The sequence below is a fragment of the Oncorhynchus clarkii genome, chromosome 3 (assembly GCF_045791955.1).
Source record: "Oncorhynchus clarkii lewisi isolate Uvic-CL-2024 chromosome 3, UVic_Ocla_1.0, whole genome shotgun sequence".
In the NCBI taxonomy this organism is placed as follows: domain Eukaryota; kingdom Metazoa; phylum Chordata; class Actinopteri; order Salmoniformes; family Salmonidae; genus Oncorhynchus; species Oncorhynchus clarkii.
The window spans coordinates 2,646,393-2,659,568 of NC_092149.1; the positions used below are offsets into that span (position 1 = coordinate 2,646,393).

A 13,176-nucleotide genomic window follows, 5' to 3' on the forward strand; every position below is an offset into this window, starting at 1 on the left:
TTGGCAGGAACTAATGGGGATCCATAATAAACCCCAGGAAGAGTAGCTGCTGCCTTGGCAGGAACTAATAGGGATCCATAATAAACCCCAGGAAGAGTAGCTGCTGCCTTGGCAGGAACTAATAGGGATCCATAATAAACCCCAGGAAGAGTAGCTGCTGCCTTGGCAGGAACTAATGGGGATCCATAATAAACCCCAGGAAGAGTAGCTGCTGCCTTGGCAGGAACTAATGGGGCTCCATAATAATACAATACCAATGAGGTATATCTGTTGTTGTTTTAGTAAATCTCAGTCTGGAAACGGTTACATTTTTAGACATATATTCAACACCAGGGGGGGGGGGGGGGGGGCAGGTAGTCTAGTGGTTAGAGGTGGGGGGGGGGGGGGGGGTAGTCTAGTGGTTAGAGCGGGAGGGGGGAGGCAGGTAGTCTAGTGGTTATAGGGGGGAGGCAGGTAGTCTAGTGGTTAGAGGGGCAGGCAGGTAGTCTAGTGGTTAGAGGGGGGAGGCAGGTAGGCTAGTGGTTAGAGGGGGGAGGCAGGTAGTCTAGTGGTTAGAGGGGGAGGGGGGAAGGTAGGTAGTCTAGTGTTTAGAGGGGGGGGGGCAGGTAGTCTAGTGGTTAGAGGGGGGAGGCAGGTAGTCTATTGGTTAGAGGGGGGGAGGCAGGTAGTCTAGTGGTTAGAGGGGGAGGCAGGTAGTCTAGTGGTTAGAGGGGGGAGGCAGGTAGGCTAGTGGTTAGAGGGGCAGGCAGGTAGCCTAGTGGTTAGAGGGGGGGAGGCAGGTAGTCTAGTGGTTAGAGGGGGAGGCAGGTAGTCTAGTGGTTAGAGGGGGGAGGCAGGTAGGCTAGTGGTTAGAGGGGGGAGGCAGGTAGGCTAGTGGTTAGAGGGGGGAGGCAGGTAGTCTAGTGGTTAGAGGGGGAGGGGGGAAGGTAGGTAGTCTAGTGTTTAGAGGGGGGGGGGCAGGTAGTCTAGTGGTTAGAGGGGGGAGGCAGGTAGTCTATTGGTTAGAGGGGTGAGGCAGGTAGTCTAGTGGTTAGAGGGGGAGGGGGAGGTAGGTAGTCTAGTGGTTAGAGGGGGGAGGCAGGTAGGCTAGTGGTTAGAGGGGGGGGGGGCAGTTGTTGTTTTAACGCTGAAAGTAGGGCCACGGTATAAAAGTATCCAACATGATCTGGCTGCTCCCATTGGACGGCGTAGAACGCTGAAAGTAGGGCCACGGTATAAAAGCTCTCGTACGCTGTTTGTCATTAGAATGTTGCTGAGCACTATGCTGTTTGTCATTAGAATGTTGCTGAGCACTATGCTGTTTGTCATTAGAATGTTGCTGAGCACTATGCTGTTTGTCATTAGAATGTTGCTGAGCACTATGCTGTTTGTCATTAGAATGTTGCTGAGCACTATGCTGTTTGTCATTAGAATGTTGCTGAGCACTATGCTGTTTGTCATTAGAATGTTGCTGAGCACTATGCTGTTTGTCATTAGAATGTTGCTGAGCACTATGCTGTTTGTCATTAGAATGTTGCTGAGCACTATTCTGTTTGTCATTAGAATGTTGCTGAGCACTATGCTGTTTGTCACTATGAATTTTGGTGAGCACTAGATTCTGAATCAGAATGTCATGGGAATGTTCATGAGGGGCAGGGGAGGGGGGCGGTGGCCATTTGATTAATCGTTCTTCCCCCAAGCCATAAGACTGCTGAACAATTACTCAAATGTGAGTAGCAGCAGTTTAAAAACAAATGGGGGGGGGTAGTGGGGGTGGGGGGGTCAATGTAAATAGTCCGATGGCCATTTGATTAATTGCCCTTCCCCCAAGCCATAAGACTGCTGAACAATTACTCAAATGGCCACCCGGACTATTTACCCCCCCCCCCCCCCATTTGTTTTTAAGCCATAAAACTGCTGAACAATTACTCAAATGGCCACCCGGACTATTTACCTAGTGGTTAGAGGTGGGGAGGCAGGTAGCCTAGTGGTTAGAGGGGGGAGGCAGGTAGCCTAGTGGTTAGAGGGGGGAGGCAGGTAGTCTAGTGGTTAGAGGGGGAGAGGCAGGTAGCCTAGTGGTTAGAGGGGGGGAGGCAGGTAGTCTAGTGGTTAGAGGGGGGAGGCGGGTAGCCTAGTGGTTAGAGGGGGAGGCAGGTAGTCTAGTGGTTAGAGGGGGGAGGCAGGTAGCCTTGTGGTTAGAGAGGGGGAGGCAGGTAGTCTAGTGGTTAGAGGGGGAGGCAGGTAGTCTAGTGGTTAGAGGGGGGGTGGCAGGTAGCCTAGTGGTTAGGGGGGGGGGCAGGTAGCCTAGTGGTTAGAGGGGGAGGCAGGTAGTCTAGTGGTTAGAGGAGGGAGGCAGGTAGCCTAGTGGTTAGAGGGGGGAGGCAGGTAGGCTAGTGGTTAGAGGCGGGGGGGGGGGGGTAGTCTAGTGGTTAGAGGGGGGAGGCAGGTAATCTAGTGGTTAGAGGAGGGAGGCAGGTAGCCTAGTGGTTAGAGGGGGGAGGCAGGTAGTCTAGTGGTTAGAGGGGGGAGGCAGGTAGTCTAGTGGTTAGAGGAGGGAGGCAGGTAGCCTAGTGGTTAGAGGGGGGAGGCAGGTAGTCTAGTGGTTAGAGGAGGGAGGCAGGTAGCCTAGTGGTTAGAGGGGGGAGGCAGGTAGTCTAGTGGTTAGAGGAGGGAGGCAGGTAGCCTAGTGGTTAGAGGGGGGGGGGGGGGGGGGGGGGCAGGTAGCCTAGTGGTTAGAGGGGCAGGCAGGTAGTCTAGTGGTTAGAAGGGGGAGGCAGGTAGTCTAGTGGTTAGAGGAGGGAGGCAGGTAGCCTAGTGGTTAGAGGGGGGGTGGCAGGTAGTCTAGTGGTTAGAGGGGGGAGGCAGGTAGTCTAGTGGTTAGAGGGGGGAGGCAGGTAGTCTAGTGGTTAGAGGGGGAGGCAGGTAGCCTAGTGGTTAGAGGGGGGAGGCAAGTGGCCTAGTGGTTAGAGGGGGAGGCAGGTAGGCTAGTGGTTAGAGGGGGGAGGCAGGTAGTCTAGTGGTTAGAGGGGGAGGGGGGAGGTAGCCTAGTGGTTAGAGGGGGGAGGCAGGTAGTCTAGTGGTTAGAGGGGGGGGGGGGGGGGCAGGTAGTCTAGTGGTTAGAGGGGGGAGGCAGGTAGTCTAGTGGTTAGAGGGGGGAGGCAGGTAGTCTAGTGGTTAGAGGGGGAGGGGGGAGGTAGGTAGTCTAGTGGTTAGAGGGGGGAGGCAGGTAGTCTAGTGGTTAGAGGGGGAGGGGGGAGGTAGGTAGTCTAGTGGTTAGAGGTGGGGAGGCAGGTAGTCTAGTGGTTCGAGGAGGGAGGCAGGTAGCCTAGTGGTTAGAGGGGGGAGGCAGGTAGCCTAGTGGTTAGAGGGGGGAGGCAGGTAGTCTAGTGGTTAGAGGGGGAGGCAGGTAGCCTAGTGGTTAGAGGGGGGAGGCAAGTAGCCTAGTGGTTAGAGGGGGGAGGCAGGTAGGGTAGTGGTTAGAGGGGGGAGGCAGGTAGTCTAGTGGTTAGAGGGGGAGGGGGGAGGTAGGTAGTCTAGTGGTTAGAGGGGGGGGGGGGGGGGCAGGTAGTCTAGTGGTTAGAGGGGGGAGGCAGGTAGTCTAGTGGTTAGAGGGGGGAGGCAGGTAGTCTAGTGGTTAGAGGGGGAGGGGGGAGGTAGGTAGTCTAGTGGTTAGAGGGGGAGGCAGGTAGGCTAGTGGTTAGAGGGGGGAGGCAGGTAGTCTAGTGGTTAGAGGGGGAGGGGGGAGGTAGGTAGTCTAGTGGTTAGGGGGGGGGGGGCCAGGTAGTCTAGTGGTTAGAGGGGGGGGGGGACAGGTAGTCTAGTGGTTAGAGCGGGAGGGGGGAGGCAGGTAGTCTAGTGGTTAGAGGGGGGAGGCAGGTAGTCTAGTGGTTAGAGGGGGGAGGCAGGTAGTCTATTGTTTAGAGGGGGGAGGCAGGTAGTCTAGTGTTTAGAGGGGGGAGGCAGGTAGCCTAGTGGTTAGAGGGGGGAGGCAGGTAGCCTAGTGGTTAGAGGGGGGAGGCAGGTAGCCTAGTGGTTAGAGGGGGGAGGCAGGTAGCCTAGTGGTTAGAGGGAGGAGGCAGGTAGTCTAGTGATTAGAGGGGGGAGGCAGGTAGTCTAGTGGTTAGAGGGGGGGTGGCAGGTAGTCTAGTGGTTAGAGGGGGGAGGCAGGTAGCCTAGTGGTTAGAGGGGGGAGGCAGGTAGCCTAGTGGTTAGAGGGGGGAGGCAGGTAGTCTAGTGGTTAGAGGGGGGAGGCAGGTAGCCTAGTGGTTAGAGGGGGGCGGCAGGTAGTCTAGTGGTTAGAGGGGGGAGGCAGGTAGCCTGGTGGTTAGAGGGGGGAGGCAGGTAGTCTAGTGGTTAGAGGGGGGGAGGCAGGTAGCCTAGTGGTTAGAGGGAATTTGCAGTTTTGTCACAAAACATAATTTAATGTTAATTCCTCTACCATAAGCCGCCTCCAACGTCGTCTTAGAAAATGTTTGCTCTACGTCCAACCGGGCCTCACAACCGCAGATCACGTGTTACCACGCCAACCCAGGACCTCCACATCCGGCTTCTTCACCGCAGACCACGTGTTACCATGCCAACCCAGGACCTCCACATCCGGCTTCTTCACCGCAGATCACGTGTTACCATGCCAACCCAGGACCTCCACATCCAGCTTCTTCACCGCAGATCACGTGTTACCACGCCAACCCAGGACCTCCACATCCAGCTTCTTCACCGCAGATCACGTGTTACCACGCCAACCCAGGACCTCCACATCCGGCTTCTTCACCGCAGATCACGTGTTACCACGCCAACCCAGGACCTCCACATCCGGCTTCTTCACCGCAGGGATCATCTGAGACCAGCCACCCGCACAGCTGACGAAACCGTGGGTTGACACAACTGAAGAATTTCTGCTCAAACTGTCAGAAACCGTCTCAGGGAAGCTCATCTGTGTGCTCGTCGTCCTCACCAGGGTCTTGACCTGACTGCAGTTTGGCATTGTAACCGACTTCAATGGGGAAATGCTCAACCTTCGATGGCCACTGGTACGCTGGAGAAGTTTTCCTTTATTTAACTAGGTAAGTCAGTTAAGAACAAATTCTTAATTTCAATGACGGCCTGTTCAGGGGCAGAACGACAGATCTGTACCTTGTCAGCTCGGGGATTTGAACTTGCAACCTTTCAGTTACTAGTCCAACGCTCTAACCACTAGGCTACCCTGGCACCTTTACACTTTAACCACTAGGCTACCCTGGCGCCTTTACACTTTAACCACTAGGCTACCCTGTGTGCTCTTCACGGATTAATTCCGGTTTTAACTGTACCGGGCAGTGTGGCGTTGTGTTTGAGAGGTGTTTGCTGATGTCAACGTTGTAAACAGAGTGTCCCATGGTGGTGGTGGGGTTATGGTATGGGGCAGGCGTAAGCTACGGACAACGAACACAATGGCATTTTTATTGATGTCAATTTGAATGCACAGAGATACCGTGACGAGATCCTGAGGTCTGTTGTCGTGCCATTCATCCTCCTCCATCACCTCATGTTTCAGCATAATGAATGCACAGAGATACCGTGACGAGATCCTGAGGTCTGTTGTCGTGCCATTCATCCTCCTCCATCACCTCATGTTTCAGCATAATGAATGCACAGAGATACCGTGACGAGATCCCGAGGCCTCATTGTCGTGCCATTCATCCTCCTCCATCACCTCATGTTTCAGCATAATGAATGCACAGAGATACCGTGATGAGATCCCGAGGCCTCATTGTCGTGCCATTCATCCTCCTCCATCACCTCATGTTTCAGCATAATGAATGCACAGAGATACCGTGACGAGATCCCGAGGCCTCATTGTCGTGCCATTCATCCGCCGCCATCACCTCACGTTTCAGCGTGATTATCCACGGCTCCATGTCACAAGGATCTGGTCACAATTCCTGTCCCAGTTCTTCCATGGCCTGCATACTTACCAGACAGGCTACCCAACATTCCCCAGGCCACAATCAACAGCCTGATCAACTCTGTGAAGGAGATGTGTCTCGCTGCATGAGGTAAATGTTGGTCACGCCAAATACTGACTGGTTTTCTGATCCACGCCCCCTAACGTTTTTTTGAAGAGATCTGTGACCAACCGATTGATATCTTTATTCCCATTCATGTGACATTCATAGGTTAGGGCCTAATGAATTGATTTTCAATTTACTTATTTACTTATATGAACCGTAGCTCAGTAAAATCATTGGAATTGATGCTAGCTAACATAATGTCACAAAGCATTATCTAACTGGGGATAGCTAGCTAACATAACATCACAGAGCATGATCTAACTGGGGATAGCTAGCTAACATAATGTCACAGAGCGTTATCTAACTGGGGATAGCTAGCTAACATAACAGAGCGTTATCTAACTGGGGATAGCTAGCTAACATAACGTCACAGAGCATTATCTAACTGGGGATAGCTAGCTAACATGTCACAGAGCATTATCTAACTGGGGATAGCAAGCTAACATAATGTCACAGAGCGTTATCTAACTGGGGATAGCTAGCTAACATAACAGAGCATGATCTAACTGGGGATAGCTAGCTAACATAATTAACTTTCATTCTGAAATCACTTTCATATTTCTGAGTTAGTCAGATATTAGTTCAGAAACATTTGAAATTGGTATGGGAGTTAACTAGCTGCTTATCAAAGGTAGATAACTGGTCTATTTATTTTATTTTAGTCAAATTAACCAAACTTTCTTAATGTTTCTCAAAATGACTGGCTAATTAATTTGATCGTGCTTTGTGAACCACCCGGTTTCTGTCCACACGTCGCCCTGTCACCTACAGGAGAACCTGATGAACGACATGAGGGCCTATCAGAGTCGAGGTGAGAAGGTTCTAGCTAAGCGCGTGACCCCCTCTCTCCTTCCAGGTTTTAATGTCACGTGACCAAGTAACAGTGAGAGATGCCTTTCTCTCCAGCTCCAAACCCAACGATACGCAGTCATCCAGTATGAAATGTAGAACAACACTGTGATTGTTTTATTTTTACTGTTAACTTCTGTTCTCCTGCAGGCTTTCGACGACGCTATTGCAGAGCTGGATTCTCTGAGTGAAGACTCCTACAAAGACAGCACCTTGATCATGCAGCTACTGAGAGACAACTTGACAGTAAGTGTCGGGTACTGAAATCATAGTTCCCTGTTGTCACTGGGTTGACTTATGATGTCGGAGAGTCACTGGTGTCTCTCACTCCATTTGTTTCGGTCACATATTACTGAGACAAAGGTAGAGGAGCTATGTAACCTGTCTACCCAGTAGGAACAAATATGAAAACGTATGCACTCTGCTCACTACAGTAGAGAGTCTGCTAAATGACTCACTACTGTAAGTGTCTCTGGATCAGAGAGTCTGCTAAATGACTCACTACTGTAAATGTCTCTGGATTAGAGAGTCTGCTAAATGACTCACTACTGTTAGTGGCTCTGGATCAGAGAGTCTGCTAAATGACTCACTGCTGTAAGTGGCTCTGGATCAGAGAGTCTGCTAAATGACTCACTACTGTAAGTGTCTCTGGATCAGAGAGTCTGCTAAATGACTCACTACTGTTAGTGGCTCTGGATCAGAGAGTCTGCTAAATGACTCACTGCTGTAAGTGGCTCTGGATCAGAGAGTCTGCTAAATGACTCACTGCGGTTAGTGGCTCTGGATTAGAGAGTCTGCTAAATGACTCACTACTGTTAGTGGCTCTGGATCAGAGAGTCTGCTAAATGACTCACTGCTGTTAGTGGCTCTGGATCAGAGAGTCTGCTAAATGACTCACTGCTGTAAGTGGCTCTGGAACAGAGAGTCTACTAAATGACTCACTACTGTTAGCGTCTCTGGATCAGAGAGTCTACTAAATGACTCACTACTGTTAGCGTCTCTGGATCAGAGAGTCTGCTAAATGATTAGAATGTAGAATGAGCGAATGTACTCAGTCCGAGGTCAGCTCTACTGACATGTCATGTGAATGTTGACCTACAGTCTTTTTTAACATGTTGTTAATCCCTGTCCTCTCTCATCTCTGTAGCTGTGGACCTCAGACAACCAGGGAGATGGAGAGGAAGCTGAGGAGGGTAGAGACTGACCTGGTTCCTGTTTCCTGGTCTGTCTGTCTGACTGACTGTCATCATCCTCTATCTATCAACACTGAGACAGACAGACTGACCACCTCATCCTGCCCAACGCTTCTCTTTAGTTCTGTCTGTCATGGCGTCTCTCCATGCGTTTACTCTTCTTTCGGGAATCATTGTGGGGGGGGGGTGCTTTCCAGGACTTGGTTGTGGGGGGGGTTGCTTTCTAGGACGTGGTTGTGGGGGGGGGGGGTTGCTTTCCAGGACTTGGTTGTGGGGGGGGCTTGCTTTCCAGGACTTGGTTGTGGGGGGGGGGGGGGGGGGGGTTGCTTTCCAGGACTTGGTTGTGGGGGGGGTTGCTTTCCTGGACTTGGTTGTGGGGGGGGGGGGTTGCTTTCCAGGACTTGGTTGTGGGGGGGGTTGCTTTCCAGGACTTGGTTGTGGGGGGGGTTGCTTTCCAGGACTTGGTTGTGGGAGGGGTTTCGTTCCAGGACTTGGTTGTGGGAGGGGTTTTGGGACGTATATTATGGTATGTTGGGGGGAGGGACTTGTCTACTGAGCAAATAATTATTTGTGGGCGGAGCAACAGGGTGTTACATGTAGGTTGACGGGGGAGGGGAACTTCTCAACTCATGCAATGAACCTGGTCTAGTCCTCTACCTGTGTTCAGGTTGGGAATGAACCTGGTCTAGTCCTCTACCTGTGTTCAGGTTGGGAATGAACCTGGTCTAGTCCTCTACCTGTGTTCAGGTTGGGAATGAACCTGGTCTAGTCCTCTACCTGTGTTCAGGTTGGGAATAAACCTGGTCTAGTCCTCTACCTGTGTTCAGGTTGGGAATGAACCTGGTCTAGTCCTCTACCTGTGTTCAGGTTGGGAATGAACCTGGTCTAGTCCTCTACCTGTGTTCAGGTTGGGAATGAACCTGGTCTAGTCCTCTACCTGTGTTCAGGTTGGGAATGAACCTGGTCTAGTCCTCTACCTGTGTTCAGGTTGGGAATGAACCTGGTCTAGTCCTCTACCTGTCTACATGGTAAAGATCTTGTGCTTGACAACATTGCTTGATTCATTTGTGGTTCGACATCAGTCTCTCTTGATTGGAGGAGGCAGCAGCGAGCGGTTTTAGTCTGTAGCCAGGCGACTGACGGCAGGAGCATTAGGGGATAGTCCTGATGGCGTCTTATCGATGGTGGGTTGGCGTGGTCGTTGTGCTGCTCCCCAAAATGGCACCCTATTCCCTATAAAGTACACTACTTTTAGACCAGAACCCTATGGACCTTGGTCAAACACCCGTGCACTATGTAGGGAATAGCGTTCCAGCTGAGAGGGAAACCTTGGATAGTGATGTTACATTCCATTAAACTGTCACTGTTCTGCTCCAGCTTCTTCTTCTTCTTCAGTTTCACTGACCTGCTAACGTCATTTTGTATTTCTGTGTCAAGTAGGAGGTTTGGGAAAAGTCTAGAACAAAGAGGACTCCTAATACTCAGACTGTTTTAAAACCAGCAGAGCAAGGAAGAATTTCCCCTCGTTGCTTCATCTAGTTGCTGCTTCTTCTTTCCTTCCCCAGTTAAGGTTTTCTTTTGATACTTGTGGTTGAGAACTAGTTAACGGGGAGAAAAGGGAGGTTATTGTTGGGCTGGTTGTCTTTGTCCATGTCTTTTTTGGAAATTTTCATACGAAACACCTAAAGCATAACTGTTATCTGGAGGGAAATGTTATTTCATGTATGTGGAATTAAAAAGATAATTTAAAAGTTTACGTTGTCTGATCTGAATTATTTTAGAGCTCTTAATCTCCAGGTTTTTTTCCCCCCTCAACGCCTTTGGTAAGAGATCACAAATCTGGCAACTCGGTGACCCAGTCTGGCAACTCGGTGACCCGGTCTGGCAACTCGGTGACCCGGTCTGGCAACTCGGTGACCCGGTCTGGCAACTCGGTGACCCGGTCTGGCAACTCGGTGACCCGGTCTGGCAACTCGGTGACCCGGTCTGGCAACTCGGTGACCCAGTCTGGCAACTCGGTGACTAATCCAGAGTATGAAATGAAAGAGGTCGGCATACTGCAAAACAGTCCAGGTTGGCTGGTTCACACAAACAAAACAGGAAACAATTGGTTGGAACTACTGTTCTCTCTGAATCACTCATGTCTGGAGTCGTCCTGTTATTACCCCCCGAACCACAAAACCTCCAGAGCTGCTCACAGAATTACTTGGACTAAATACCCACACACCTACCCAACCCCCACCCCACACACTCTCTCTCACACACACACACTCACACAAACCGGTGCGCCTGGCACCTACTACCATACCCCGTTCATCCACTGAATGGGGCACACAAACAGTCCATGTCTGAATTGTATCGAGGCTTAAAAATTCTTCTTGAACGTGTCTCCACCCCTTCATCTACACCAGGCCAGCGCAACCCTCTTCCTGGAGAGCTACCGTCCTGTGGGTTTTCAGTCCAACTCTCTTCCTGGAGATCTACTGTCCTGTGGGTTTTCAGTCCAACTCTCTTCCTGGAGATCTACTGTCCTGTGGGTTTTCAGTCCAACTCTCTTCCTGGAGATCTACTGTCCTGTGGGTTTTCAGTACAACCCTCTCCTTGGAGATCTACTGTCCTGTGGGTTTCAGTACAACCCTCTTCCTGGAGATCTACTTGGAATGAAAACCAACAGAACAGTCGATCTCTAGGAAGAGGGTTGGGCAGCTCTGATCTACACTGAAGTGGATTTAAGGGATCGCAGCTTTCTCCTGGATTCACCTGGTCAGTCTGTCATGGAAAGAGCAGGTGTTCCTAATGTTCTGTCCAGTCAGTGTATCGGCCTATAGGAACTCCTCATTGACCTGGTCAGTCTGTCATGGAAAGAGCAGGTGTTCCTAATGTTCTGTCCAGTCAGTGTATATATATATATATATATTAATAATAATCGTGACATGGGCCTGTTTTAATGACTTTTGCACCATTTTTCTGTTGTCATAATAATCTGTATTAAGCATCTGACTGACCTACGAAGATGGGCCGGTCCGGTTTTCTGATTGGCTGAGATGAGGTGGTGCAAATTCACATTCAAGGTCAAAACGTGCCTCAGCAAAGAGAATGATTCTGCTTTTAAGACAACTGGGAACAAACAAACAAAAACAGATCAATGTCAGTGATCTTCAGGTGTAACGGTTTTCTTGATGAGAAGGAGAGTCGGACCAAAATGCAGCGTGTAGATTACGATCCATGTTTATTGTGACTATAGCAACACGAATCTAAATACAAACAGTGCAAAATAATAAACGTAATGAAAACCGAAACAGCCTAAACTGGTGCAAACTAACACTAAGGACAATCACCCACGACAAACTCAAAGAATATGGCTGCCTAAATATGGTTCCCAATCAGAGACAACGATAAACACCTGCCTCTGATTGAGAACCACTTCAGACAGCCATGGACTTAGCTAGAACACCCTACTAGCTACAATCCCCATACATACACACCACATACAAAAACCCATGCCACACCCTGGCCTGACCAAATAAATAAAGATAAACACAAAATACTTCGACCAGGGTGTGACAGAACCCTAAGGTGCGGACTCCCGAACGCACCTCAAAACAATAGGGAGGGTCCGGGTGGGCGTCTGTCCATGGTGGCGGCTCCGGCGCGGGACGTGGACTCCACTCAATCAATGTCTTAGTCCCCTCTCCTCGCGTCCCTGGATAGTCCACCCTCGCCGCCGACCATGGCCTAGTAGTCCTCATCCAGAACCCCACTGGACTGAGGAGCAGCTCGGGACTGAGGGGCAGCTCGGGACTGAGGCAGCTCGGGACTGAGGGGAAGCTCAGGAGTGAGAGGAAGCTCAGGAGTGAGAGGAAGCTCAGGCAGGTTGATGAATCTACCAGATCCTGGCTGGCTGGCAGATCCTGGCTGACTGGCAGATCTGGAAGAGTCTGGTCGACTGGCAGATCTGGAAGAGTCTGGTCGACTGGCAGATCTGGAAGAGTCTGGTCGACTGGCAGATCTGGAAGAGTCTGGTCGACTGGCAGATCTGGAAGAGTCTGGTCGACTGGCAGATCTGGAAGAGTCTGGTCGACTGGCAGATCTGGAAGAGTCTGGTCGACTGGCAGATCTGGAAGAGTCTGGTCGACTGGCAGATCTGGAAGAGTCTGGTCGACTGGCAGATCTGGAAGAGTCTGGTCGACTGGCAGATCTGGAAGAGTCTGGTCGACTGGCAGCTCTGGCTGCTCCATGCTGACTGGCTGCTCCATGATGACTGGCAGCTCTGGCTGCTCCATGCTGACTGGCTGCTCCATGCTGACTGGCAGCTCTGGCTGCTCCATGCTGACTGGCTGCTCCATGCTGACTGGCAGCTCTGGCTGCTCCATGCTGACTGGCTGCTCTGGCTGCTCCATGCTGACTGGCTGCTCCATGCTGACTGGCGGCCCTGGCTGCTCCATGCTGACTGGCGGCCCTGGCTGCTCCATGCTGACTGGCGGCTCTGGCGGCTCCTTGCAGACTGGCAGCTCTGGCGGCTCCTTGCAGACTGGCAGCTCTGGCGGCTCCTTGCAGACTGGCAGCTCTGGCGGCTCCTTGCAGACTGGCAGCTCTGGCGGCTCCTTGCAGACTGGCAGCTTTGGCGGCATCCTGCAGACAGGCAGCTCTGGCGGTTCCTTGCAGACTGGCGGTTCCTTGCAGACTGGCAGCTCCTTGCAGACTGGCAGCTCCTTGCAGACTGGCAGCTCCTTGCAGACTGGCAGCTCCTTGCAGACTGGCAGCTCCTTGCAGACTGGCAGCTCTGAACAGGCGGGAGACTCCGGCAGCGCTGTAGAGAAGGAAGGCTCTAACAGCGCTAAACAGGCGGGAGACTCCGACAGCGCTGGAGAGGAGGAGGGCTCCGACAGCGCTGGACAGGCGAGGCGCACTGTAGGCCTGATGCGTGGTGCTGGCACTGGTGGTACTGGGCCGAGGACACGCACGGGAAGCCTGGTGCGGGGAGCTGCTACCGGAGGGCTGGGGTGTGGAGGTGGCACAGGATGGGTTAGACCGTGAAGGCGTACTGGAGATCTTGAGAGCGGTGCTGGCACAGGACGTACAAGGCTAGGGAGGTGCACAGGAGG

At 51.8% G+C, this 13,176-nt stretch overlaps 1 long non-coding RNA gene across 1 annotated transcript; it reads left to right on the plus strand.

Annotated features, from left to right (window-relative positions):
• Window positions 1-7,027: 7,027 nt before the first annotated feature.
• Window positions 7,028-9,825, plus strand: LOC139405634 (uncharacterized). The gene is made up of 2 exons (XR_011633892.1): window positions 7,028-7,124; window positions 8,026-9,825. It is a non-coding gene; the product is annotated as an uncharacterized lncRNA (long non-coding RNA).
• Window positions 9,826-13,176: the final 3,351 nt, after the last annotated feature.